We start from the raw sequence: 14553 nt of genomic DNA on the forward strand, positions 1-14553 counted from the left end.
CCTTCCAAAAATAATCCTATGCTTTTGGAAAGAACTTCAAGTTAGCTCTCAAATCCTATCCTTTGATCTTCAAATAAATCCCTATTTTGCCCCAATCTGTCGTTTTTGTGGCCAGAGGTCTGATTTCAATCCTGTCTCACAAATAGCCGACCCTCGAGTATCAATCTAACCTATCCTAAGGATTTTTTAGCCCAATCCTACTCTCAACTTAATCCTAGTACCAACCATACTAATTATTTACCTCTTCTAACCTGATTTTATCAATTTATGGTCTTTCTAAGATAGTAGAAGAGTCTCTACAATCTAGAAGGTAAAATAACTAACTAACTTTCAACTTACTAACTATTAAGATAAAAAAATAAACTAGGAGGCTTTTATAAAGCCATTTTTAGATACTTCAAATTATAATTGAACTAAGATAATTAGATATTAATTAAAAATTTAATTTTGATTATAATTTTATTATATAGTCGTATTATATCACGACAGCAGCCTCTTATTTTAATTTGAATATTGAACTTTCAATGCCAATATTTTTTTTTTAAACTATTGAATTACTTTCAAATTTCATCAAAATAATAGAAATTAAGTCTAATATTTATATAAATTTTTTCACTTCAATCCAGTTGACAGATTGCTCAAGATCCTAAAAAAAACTTACTAATCCTCAAATTCCAATTTTTGAGACCTCAATCCATAAAAACCTTTATACATGTCAATCTAACTATTTGATTGACTTCAAAATTTGTAAACTTATTCATAACTAGTATATCAACACATTGCTCAAAATCTACTTTTATACGTATCACAAAATTCAAAAAATCCTCAAATTTGTAAACATATTTTTATTTCTCAAAATCTAAACCAATCAAGAACATTTTTAAGTTTGAAAATCTCTTAAAATCTCAATATTGATTCAATTAATACAAAATCAATGTCCAAAAATCTTTTCTTAGTTTTGCTCTTAAATCCTATTTTTTAATCTATTAAAGAAACTTCAAGTCATTGTAGGTAAATAGTTTTGTACCTTGAGGTCTAATTTTGATTCTAATTGATAATTGGTCCTTTTTGGATATAAATTATTAGCATCTTAAAATAAATTTTATTAAAATATATTCTTTATATTTTCCTATATATATCTATATTATTTAATTTTTCAATCTTTATTTTATTTTTTATTTTTTTTATATATTTATGGTCTTATAAAATAAATAAAAGTTTATTTATAAAAATATAATTAGTATTTTTTAATTTTACGATCATTTTAATTATTTTCTATATTTTTAAGATAAAATTTTATATTATTTTAAAATAAAATCTTTTATAATATAATATTTTCTTCTCTTTTTTATTCATTAATCATATTACATGATGATACCATGATATTATTCCTCCTTTTAAGAACAAGTTCCACAAAGAGCAATCTTCATATGTTAAAACAATTCAAAATGCTGCAAATTATATTTGATACATATTCTAATCTTTATTTTTTTCAAAGATGGTTAATAGGTCCTCTCAACAATCAATAGTGTACTATATCAAGATAAGGAGACCAACTTTTTATTTGATCATTGTTGAGGCCTTTATAACTTTCTTCAAATAAAATATTTGAAATACTATCAGGAGTTGTTCCTACCTCTAATAAAATCACCAAACATTGGAAGTCTTTTCAAAGGTTTTGATATCAAATACGTTGTATCTCACCATGTATTCAAAAAAAGACATGTTATTCTTGAGGATCTTCATATTAATTACATTGACTTGAAGATTGTGACAATTGCAATGTCTTGCTCGATAAATGAGCAAGTGATAGGTCTTAAGTTGAATTTGCTAGTTGTTGATTTTCTATCTCCTTAGCATTAAAAATACACAAAAGTTATAAACAAGAGTAGAAGATAGAATTCTATCTTCTATAAATCTTGTTTATTTTATAACAAAGATTAAAAAGTCAAAAGTATCAAGTCATCAATGATAACCATAATTGACAATAAAAGGTGTTTATTAAGTAGAAGAATATATCAAATTATTATATGGCCATATTAAATTAAATAGCCATATAAATTCTATAAATGACAAAAAGTTGTCCAATCACCTTGATGATAGTTGATAGTAGACCTCAAATATTATTCTAAAACTTAATTTACTCATTTTTTTTGTCCATTAATTTGAGGATAAATTATCAAAGAGAGCTTTATGTCTATCTTTAGAATCTCAAAAAGAATTTTCTAAAATCTTAATATAAATTAAATTTTTATATTTGATATAATATCTTTAGTTAATCTATGATAGCAATAGATATTATCAAAAAAAAACTTAGATATTTTTTTACCTCTAATAGATTTTATAAATAATACAAAATATATCAACTTGATAAAACAATCTACTATCATGAATATAGAATTATATAAATCTAAGATTAAAAGATCTGCAATAAAATCCATAGAAATAAAAGATCATGGTTATTTTAAAATAGGTAATGACTGAAAAAGTCTATAAGATTGTTGATGAGGATTATTAATATTGAATAAATATCACATGATTGTACAAAGTTTTTATCTACTTCTCACATTTGAAGCCACCAAAAATCTCTCAATATTAGCTCCAAAGTCTTATTGTATCTAAAATGTCCGATTTTTGGAAAGTCATGATAAACTTGAAGAATATGTAATTTTACTTTACCTTGTAGAATATATAATCATTCTTTGAAATAAAATAAATAATTTTTGAACTTAAATTTGGAAGTATTATGAGACTTAAAAGAATTATTCTTAGTATTATAAAAAAGAAGAGTAGAAGACATACTTAGTTAAATTTTTTTAATAAAAGTTAATCAATATCAATGTTGATTTTATTATTTAAAAGTAAAAGTACTTTGGCTTCAAGAGAATTATTTTTTGTTAATAAAAAGATACATCTCTTTCTTTTGATGTAAGATAAGAGTATCTGAAAAAATACCTAATAAATCTTATTATTTTTTGGATCAATAAGTAATCTTAAAATAAAATCTTAATAAAGATATTTTTCAATGAGCTTTACAATGATTCAAAATATGTATCTACTTAAAATTCTTAAAATTCTTATAATTTATATATATAATAATTAAATTAAAAGTACTTTTTAGATAATAATATTATTTTTGAAATGAATCCATAATTACAAGAAGCTCTTTGTTATAGATCTCATAGTTAATCTTGGCTATTGAAAAATTCTCGGAATAAAAAGCTATTAAATAGAATTTTTTATCTACTTTCATTTATGATACAATAATACTTATAGAAAAATTTGATGTAATTGTTTCAATGAAGAATGCCTTAAAAAAATTGAAGTCATATAAAATTGATATAAAAATAAATATTATCTTCAAGACTTCAAAAGATACTACAGCTTTTTTGCTTCACTCAAATTTGTCTTTATATGTCAAATGTGTAAGAAGAGCCATAACTTGAAAAAAGTTGTTGATGAAGATCTTGTAATAATTAGCAAATCTCAAAAAACATTGCATATCTCTAACTATTTTTGAAATCTTCCAATCCATGATGGTTTTGACCTTCTTTGGATCTATCATTAGTCTTTTGTTAGAAATGATGTATTCTAAGAAGTCAACTTGAATAGTGTGGAATACACACTTTTCCATCTTGGCATACAATCTTGCATCCCTAAATTTTTGTAACAAACAATAAGTATGAAGTTCATATTTTTTTGTATTCTCAGACTAGAATAGAATATTGTCTAAAAAACAAACAAAAAAATTATCAAAAAATTCACAAAAAACATCATTTATGAGATGTTTAAAAGTACTTGGTGCATTTGTAAGTCGAAAAGGTATGACATTATATTTGAAATATCCATACCTAATTTAAAAAATAGTCTTTTATTCATCTTCTAAACCAAATTAGATAAAGATCGTATCATATCAAATATTATTATGCTATTATGATCTTTAATTGCTACATTTAAAGAAACAATCTCATAAGTAATATTTCCAAAAGACAACAAATGATTATGTATGATTTTTACATGTACAAGTTTAGTTTTTTTGATTAAAGGTATTTCTTATTTTTTTGACAAAATCTATGTCTATAAAATAGGTTGAGGCTCCTAAATCTAATAATACAAAGACTTTGTGATTTTTATGTCGTAAACACACATCTATTATAAAATAAGGTGAAGGATCTAAGGAGAAAATATGACCTTTACTAGGCATTGCATATGATTCTAGCTGCATGGTTTATATTGTAGTCGGAGAAATTTGATTTTTGACATATTATCTTTTTTAGAAATCATGCTCTTTATTTGTTATATATATATATAGTATTTCTAAATAAAAATATACCTATAAATCAAACTTGAGTAAATCCATCAAGATATTCAAAGGAATATAATCTTACATAGAGATTTATTTATTGTAGAAATCCTCAAAATTTTGATCTTATTCCATCAAATGTCTTGAGCATACTAATCTTTGTTTCTATTGTATTTAGAGAAGCAAAACTTCTTGGATTTGGTTGTGAGGTCGATCTACTTATTTTCTTCAACTATACAACTTCTTAATGTAGACTTTAAATTTTATTTTTAGGTATAGGATTGGTGTTTCTATAATTTGTACTAGTGATGCAAAAAATTTCTATCCTAAGAGTGTTGATAAGTTTGTAAAGATCTGCAATAGTTACAAATCTATTTTTACTTTTACTAAATATAAATTTAATAATTTTCCTTCTATTACAAATAATTTAATAAATCTACAAATCAAATTAAAAGAAGATAATCCATGACTTCTAATATCAAGTGATTTTTTTTAAAGAGAGGTAATCCACTTTCTTTAAAAAAAAAATCAATGTTAAAAAACTTTTTTTTTTTTTTTTTAAAGATGGATAATTTGTAAGCTTTAAAATACAATAATAGAAGTGAGATAATTCATTCACTTCTAAAATATGGCAAAAACAATAAGATAGAATTCTTGTCAAACTACGAAAGACATGTACATCAAAGAAGTAAAAGATCAATACACTCTTGTCTCACTCAAAAAGATTAAAAAATCACTCAAAGATGATATAGTATTAAACTAAAATAGCTATTATCAAAAATAAAAAAGATTGAAAAATATTAAAATAAGACTAAAGATTAGAAAGGTATTGATAAAATTGAAGAAGGCTTCATTCTTGCCTCTATATATACTAGCTAATTAAAATCTATATAGTAATGTTTTATAGAACTTCTAAAATGTGTTGACTTTGCAAGATATGTATCTTAATTTGCAAGGCAAATTTTTCATATGAGTGTTGTTGTAATAAAGAGAATTTGTCTTAAGAAAGCATTGAGCTTCTAGCTACCATTAATTACTCAAACAAGTTGCAAGTTTATATAACACAAATAATATTTATAGCTTATTTTCAAGAAGAAAATTACATCAAATACAAAATTTTAGGATATATAAGAATATCTAAGATGTGATTAAATATCCTAAAATCACTTCTATTCTTATAAAAATATTTTTTCATATATATATATCATTTAATAACTTTTAATCTAATTTTCTAATTGGATTTATAATTGTTTTCAAGTTAACTTATATTTTTAACTATCTCAATACAAAAAATCAATCATAAATTCATTACAAGTCTTTTGATATTACCTAATTGCTAGTAGATATTGAATATATTTATTTTTAAGCATCCATATACTAATTCCATTATGTTTCAAAAATCCAATGCTCAAATATTATAAATTTTTTATATACAACTTTTAACATAGTCATCTACAATTATAGAAATTTTGAGTAAAAAATTCGTCCAAAAACTTAAGATATGGTCTAAACTGAAACCTCCATTAAAAACAACATACTTACAAATTCCAATTTTTAATATTAACTTCCAACAGCTCTCTTTCTTTTATTCTAGATTGAAATGTACCTATTTCTTTGCATAAAATGTAGCTTTTTAAGCTAAATTTTTAATCTCACTTTTTGATTACTAAATGGTTTGTTACAGTTCTCTATATGCTTAAAAGAATAATAATAGGTACCAAATTTACACCTTAACTTCAAACAATCATATCTCTTTCATCAAAATTTTAAATCTTATATTTTTTTTATATTCAAATTTTAATTTTTAAAAAAAGCTTTTCAAATTCAACTTCTAAACTTTAAATGGTTCATCTTGACTTAAATGGCTTTTGATGGATCATCCTAAACTGGTTCCAAATTCCAGTGTAGTTCCAAACAACATCTTGAAGTCCATTGGGCATGACTTTCAACCAATGGGAATAAAGTCTTCTATCACTCACCTTATTTATCCACATATGATGGCCTATGAGTCAAAATATTATACTTTTGATATCAAAATCTTTCTAAATTCTTTACTAATAAATATTATAACTTCTATCTTTAATTATTAAATTTAAACTATAAACTTAAATAAATTAAATAAATATTTTATTTTTATCTATTTTTATTTTTATTTTATTTTTATCTATTTTTATTTTTATTTTTAATTATAATCCAAAATTTTATATTATTTTATATTATTTTTATATATTATATTATTTTCTAGCATAACATCCATTCTCTCCAAACTTATATATCTTTTGACATGTTCCAATCTAATCATTCTTATTTCCTTCATCATTCTCCTTTCTTTCAGCATCTTCTATTTGGTCTAGATCTTATGCTTCAAAATTTAAAAATTTACTTGGAATAAATTTGCTATGTCTTTTTTTGAATGCCTTGATCCACTATTTAGTTACAAATATCTTCAATATTATACCATCCAACTTACGAAGTAAATAGATATCATTGTCATGTACTACCACCACCATATATGGTCAAAACCATCTTTGAGTAAACTTTCTAAGATTACTATATTGATACTTCAAACTTCTATCAAATATTAAAATCCAATCTCTAACTTCAATTGGTTTAGATCTCAAACAATGGATTCTGTTGAACCTCTCTTTGTTGCTCAACTTAACAATCTTTAGTTTTTTCAATGGAGTCTTTTAATCTTTAAGTTATATTTTAAGCTATTGAATTTGGACCTCCAATAATCTTTCTTTCATAATGCCATCCTCTCAATTTAATAACATCTAAATTGGCACAAAATTCTCAATAAGAATAATTGGTTTTTGATCCAACATCAATTCAATAGGCATATAATCAATAACAATGCTATGAATGGTACTATTTGCCCATAAAGAAAATAGTAGAAGTCTTGACAACCGCCTTGGCTTACCTTTACAAGCCTTGAAAAGAATATTAATGATAAGAAGTTGTCTTCTTTCACTCTTATCATTAGCTTAAAGATTATAAATATTTTTCAACTTCAACTTCTTATCATATCTTGGAAAAAAATATTTGACTTTTGTTGTATCTAATTCTCCTCAATCAGCCCTCATTTTTCTAATGCTGCCATATCTAGTAAAAATATATGCTAAGATGAATCTGCATACTCCTTATGTAATCTTAGTCTTCAAAGCTCTTCTTTTAATATAGTTTGAAAGTTCTTTTCTTGTGATAACAAGATACTTTATGCTCCATAATTCCAATGGCATAGCTACCAAATCAATCATCAACTAAAAATATATAGCAAATAGATAGATTGGATGTATTTCATCTTTGAATCTAACTTTGGACTGCAATTGGTATTCAATATAAGAAGCCACAAATTCCTCCATATCTTTATAAAGGCCCTTTGACCAATATTGCTCCTTGATCTCATATTAAGTGGCACAAATTCCTATATGGCTTGCCCAAAATATATTATGAAACTACTTAAAAACTTGATTCTTGGTTTTTATATCATCCATTAGTCTCAATGGTATTCCATCCTTCTTCTTTAGCCACTTCTATGAGAAATTGTTTCTCAAAATATAATCATGAGACTAATATCTGATGTCTTTGAAGGCCTTGTCTAATCAATCTTTTTTTCTTTTCATGGTACTTAAATAAATACCAATATCTCTTAACTTGCTTCCATAAAGATCTTCTCTAAAAGCCATGTCATCACTACTTATACTTATTCTATTAATAGCTAAGATGTAGCTATAGTCCTCAATTTCATCATATTCATCAATCTCTTGTGTTTCTATTTTTTTATTACAAATATATCTAACTTTGAATAGCATATCTGCTATAGAATTATTCTTACTAAAAATATATACTAATATAAAATTGAGTGATTTTATGTATACTATCTATCTTAGCATGGTAATATCTAGAATAGAATAATTAGTAATTATATCTAATAATAATAAAAAATCAATTTTTAATACCATATTGGCTCTAATTAAGTAATTTTTGTTTTCTTTTATAGATATAAGTGCTTCTAAAAGCTCTTTCTTTACTTGTAGATATACTCTCTATCTATCTATAAAACTTCTTGCTTCAAATCTAATAGCAAACTTCATGCCTTTTGCATCATTTTAACTAATAGTCTATGCAATAGCAATAAGATTTGTATCAATAGTAATAATAATTGGTCTCTTATACAAGTGTTCAACCACCAAAATCTTATCAATTCTAAACTTGAATTTTTCAATAGACAAGATTACATCCAAGTCTTCAAGCTTCATTAAAATCTTTTTTATATCTTTAATATGATTCTTCACAAATCTTTTGCATCTTTTAGCATCCAATGTCAAGTCTCTAGCCTCTTTTTTGTAGCCTTTGATAGGTATATCCTCTATAAAAGAAATAATCTTTTCAAGCACAAAATTCTTCAAGATTTGATTCATTATATTTTGCATAAGAGCTATTGAGTTAGTAGCACCTTGAGGCAAAGTATACATCCTTATATATTCCAACGGAGTCTTTAGAGTTGTCAAATCTCTACTTTTTAATGCAAGTTGAAATTGATCATAACTAAAAAAAAGATCTCTAATAGAATAGATAGCATTTCTTGCAAAAGCCTCAATAATTTTATCTACAATTGATTCCAATCTCTTGTTTTTTATTGTGACCTTGTTAATTGGCTGTATATCTTGAATGAACCTCAAATCCCTAAATTTCTTTGGTACTATAAATCATTGATTGAAACATAGAGCCATAGATGGTTTAAATATTCTCATTTGCATCTTTTCCTTCAATAGACTTACCAACTTATGTAGTAAGGCTTTTGGCACAAGAATTGGCTTCAAATTCCAAGGCACATGTAGAATAGTAAAAATGACCATTGATACAACAACCTTTGGATTAATACATCCAATCTCATATAATGAAGAGGCAAAAGCCTTGCCATGCTTGAATATTATCTCTCAAAATCTTTTCTTTTCAAGTTTTTTTAAGAACTCACTCCCTCTAATCTTTAATTTGGCCAATGTTACTTTCATGAAATTATTCCAATCTTTCTTATATTTCTTAGTTTAGGTTCTTTTTTTAGCCTTCTAGATATAATCTTTGAAATCCGATGGTAGTTGTGTTGCCACTGACTTCACCTTTTTTGCCACAGTCTTATACTTGGTATTCACCATTGCCCCAATTTTTAAACCATATCTTCCAATCAACCTTGTATTTGTAGCTATCTTCAATGTCACTTCATAAAAGCTTCTTGAGTAAATTTCTACTATTATATCAATAGATGCAATATCTTCTCTTTGAACATTTTTAAATTTTTTTAAAACATCATTTAAATATCTTTCTTCTTCAATAGCTTTAGAAATAAATTTATCACTCAAAATTACAGCAATACTTTTTAATTTTTTTCAATCTTCTTAATTTATCTTTTATATATAGAATTCAAATCTTTAATTTTAAAAAAAATTATAAATCCATCTTCTATTAAATTCCAAACCTTACAACTACTCTTCTATATATTAGAATATGCTACAGTAGATGATTTTTTTGCACCTATGGCACCTCATGTTCTAAGTGAGTAGTCTAAAAATCCAAAAAATCATCATGTTCATGATTCATGGAAATTTCTCTAAGTTAATCTCTATGCCTATTATGATTTAGCCTTACTATGAGAAATTAGACTAATCTCTTGCCATCATGGCTATAAATCTTGACATACCATGAACCATCATCCAACATCTTGGTTTTCATATTAAATTGGATCTTCTTCTTATTAACTAGCTCTCTTATGTCTTCTTCTTAATCAGTTCTACCTCTCTTAATCTCCATTGATGCATCATAGGATTTCTTTTTTTTATACTTACTAAATAGGCCCTGATGGTAGTTGCATCAATTGGATCATTCCATCCAATTAATCTTTTAATAGCTTAAGCTCTCATAATCATAAATTCTATATATATATATATATATATATATATATATATAGACATTCCTACCTTAATATACTTAGCCTCAATGGTATAAGTCTCTTTTTTATCACTTGAAGAGCAGTTCTTCTCCAATCTTTTTTCAATCAATTTTTTCATGTTTTTTTCTTTCAAAGTTAGTTTCTACAGGCTCATTCATTATAGAATTTTTAATTTTTTCTTCTTTGAAGGTGATAATGTCACTCTTCATGGCATCTGCATATAATCCATAATCATCATGTTTGTAATTTAGATTATTACATCAAATGTATCTCACCACAAATCTCTTTAATCCTTTAATTAGTCATAAAGTACTTGACCTTGTATCTTTCTTCAAAACATTCATTTCTACCTTCAATTCTCTCATGTCCCTCATTAGCTCTACAAGTATTTTTTCATCTACATTCTTATTCCTTAAAGAACTTGATGGAATAGAAGTAAAAAAAGTTATTGTTAAAGCTTTTATAGCTATTACTAGTATTGCTTCCATCTTTGTCTCAAATCCTCTAGACTTCATATGTTATTGCTTGGCAATAAGATTCATCGTCTCTTCCAACCTTCTCCAATTAATGATAAAAATATCTTGTGCTATTCTATTTTCAAGAAGAAGAAGCAATCTATCTTCTAATAATTCATCTAAAACTTGCAAAAATAACTCTGATTTCTTTACTTCTAGAAGGTTCTTTTCAAATAGTGAGAATTATTCAAATTTCTTCTTAAACTCCCTTAGCAGCTTATTTGGTCTCATATATTTGTTGGTTGTTGCTTTATCCAATCGAAAAAATTTCTTTTAGTCATCTTTTTACTATTCTAATTAAAGTATTTACCTCTCAATCTCTCTTTAGATCTAAACTATATATTAACATCAATGCCTCCATATAGTTGTTTTATATTTTTTCTAATTTTTGAGACAACTGCTAATCAAAATTCTCAATTATCTTAACTTCTAGAATTTGATAGATTTCTATTTTATGGATATAGACCTTCAAAAACTTAGTGATATTCTTCCCATCAAACCTCTTTATCTTGCCAATAACATCTTTCAATGCTTTAGTAGCTCCTTATAAATTTACATTAGCATCTTATTGATCCATAAACATTTGCATGGCCTTTAAAAATTCATCTGTGAGATTCTGGCTGCCTTTATCATTTGAGCCTCTTTTCTTTGTATCCTCCATCTTGACTTATTGAAAAATTAATGCCTTAAGGCTCTCTCTCAATGAAAGCATCAAATGTTGAAGTAGAAAAAATTTTCCTCAAATAAGCATTGAGCTTATGATTGCCACTAATTATTTAAATAAATTGGAAGTTTGTACAACACAAATATTGTTTATAATTTGTCTTCAAGAAGATAATTACATCAAATATACAAATCTAGGATGCACAAGAATATCCAAGATATGATTAAATTTCTTAAAATCACTTCTATTCCTATAAAATATTTTATTTTATTTTATTTTTAATTAAAATCCAAATTTTATAATATTTTATATTATTTTTATATATTATATTAATTTCTAACACAATAACATCACATAGTTAACTTGTTTTACAAGTTATTAATACATGTGGCATGTAGTTAACTTGTTTTATAAGTTATTAATATATGTGGCATGTAGTTAACTTGTTGACTAAATTTTTAACCTAAAAATCAACTACAAACACATGTAAAGTCAAAACAACATCTATAAAGCTTCTAAGAAGCTTCTTGTGAGTATAAAATTTACTCCTCAATCCAAGTTATAAGATGGCCTCAATTAAGAATTGCTTGTAATTTGTGGTGTGAAGTGGAGAAAGTAAATAGTAAGAATAAAAGAAGAACAAACACAAATTAATTGAAATAAATGAAATCAAGTAATTACACAATCCAAAACTTAGTCTAGTTTATTCACTAAGTTTTTATCTAATAAAAAGTAGAAAGTAAAAGTAAAAATATTTTTAGAATTTTTTATTTTTTATTTTTTCAATGATATGAGAAACATATAAATTTGAGTTATTATAAGTAAGTTATGAAGGTTTAAAAATAATAAGTAAATAAAAAATAATTAAATAAAAATATCTTATTTTAATAATAATTTGCTTATAGATCAAAGGTTCGAATCTCACCAAGGCTCACATGTAGTGTATAAGGGTGTCTAAGAGAGGCCACAAGGTCTTAGTCTTTTCCTCCTAACTACCTTCAAGGTGCTACAACCCATATGGGACTTGTGCACCTCCCTTCCTACAAAGACTACACTAGTTGCTGGTCCTCCTATTTTCTACTAGTAGATCTAATATTTTTACAATTTTGATATCACCATGGTATTTAAAAAATATCCAATTAGCCTAGGAACTTTGTATGGCCTTCAAATCTTGCTTTATTTCTTCATAATGGCTCCCAAAGTAGTAAAACTTATTTTTTCCAAAGTCTTAAAAATTTCTCTAAAAAATTCTAAAAAAATTCTAAATAAATTTAAAAAATTATTATAATAGTTTTATAATACTAATACCAGTTTGAGGCTATAATTTTCTATCTTGATGATTTTTTATAATACTAAAATTAATTTAAATCTTCTATAAATCCTACTTTCTATATAAATAACTAAAAAGATATGAGGTTCTTTTTCGTACTTCTTCTAGCTATTAATTAATATTTATAGTTTTTTTTATAAGTGATAAGTATAGATAGAATAAAAATATAAATATTAACCTTGATAAATAATCCTCAATACTCAATAATGAGTAAAAAATATCAAATCAACTAAAATAATTGCCTCTAAGACTTACTAAGTCTCCATTTCTACAACTAAAATTCTAATTTTCTATTTGTCTAAAGATTTCTATACTATTCACCATATATTGTGATTTTAAGTACTCTAAATACATCCTTTTGTCCTAAAACAACTAATGAGTCGATTTAGTGACTCACATTTCTCTTGAAGATATTATGAAATAAATCTACTTATACCTACTTCTACTTAATCATATAGATAAATATTAAAATAAATATATATGTCTCTAATACATATTTATACATGAATGAAGTGATCGTATTATTATTGCTAAAACTTTAGCAAGTAATGAACCACCAAATTGATAAAATGTCATAAGAAAAATTAATTCTTTTTTTAGAATAAACATTGAATCTTAATTCGACATCCTTCTTATAATATGATCATTTAAGATAAATAGCTATTTTGAAAAAATATAATGCTTGTAACACTTTAAAATATTATAAAATTCAATTAATGGCTTATGGATTTACTTAATAAATTAACATGGATTATGATAAAAAAAATTTAGTAATTAAAATTACTTATCTAAATTTTTTATAATCTTTATGTTTATTAAATAGATGTTAATAATATATTTTTATATGATAATTTATAGAAAAAATATTTATAAAATTAAATACTAAATATTTTATTTTTTATTTATTAAAATAATTATATAGATTGAAATAAAGACAACAAATATGGTGGAAGTAGTTAGATTTTTATTTCATTAGAAAAGAATTTTTTAGATATTTTTTTAATGAAAATATTTTTATTTTATATTATTAATATTTTTATATATTATTTAGGCTCTATATTAATAAATTTATTATTATTTCAAATTCTTTATTATTTTTACTTAATTAGAAGGATCTATTTTTGTATCGTTTTACTATGACTTATAAATAAGATTTTGGTACCATATATAATACATCTTACCATCTATTAAAAAAAAACATACATTTTTTAAGGATCTTCATTTCAATTTTGACATCATAAAGGTTGAAGTAATCTAAGTGATTCATTTGGAAATCTTTCAAATGATAATGATTTAGATAAATTTGCCAAATATTAATTTTTTATCTCAAAAGTAAGTTTTGCTAATTGATTCTTAAACTTAGTTCTACTTTGTTCATATCATCTTATTGTAAATAATTGGTTTATGATTTTAATGGATATTGTCAATAGAAAGCATAAATAAATTTGAATCTATTTGTAAGATTCTTGCATAGCTTTGATGTGTATTTATTAAGATCATATTTTTATCAATGTATTAGACATTCTAATTTATTTTGATGTCACTTCAAATCTAAGATTTCATCTATTTTCAAACTTTTGATTACTATCTATTTTAATAAAAATTAGTAGCAGTTTTTTTATTTCTAAAATATTGATTATAATACAAGACTTCAAAAAATTCATCTTTTATTTCTTAAAATAATATAAGCATGTATTATGAGAGATAAAAAAATAAAAGATTTATTTTTATATAAATTGAATATAGACCAAACTTATTCATTAAGTTCAATATGCAAAATTATAAACTTGT

Source organism: Physcomitrium patens, chromosome 6 (assembly GCF_059467195.1).
Source record: "Physcomitrium patens ecotype Gransden chromosome 6, ASM5946719v1, whole genome shotgun sequence".
Taxonomy (NCBI): Eukaryota; Viridiplantae; Streptophyta; class Bryopsida; order Funariales; family Funariaceae; genus Physcomitrium; species Physcomitrium patens.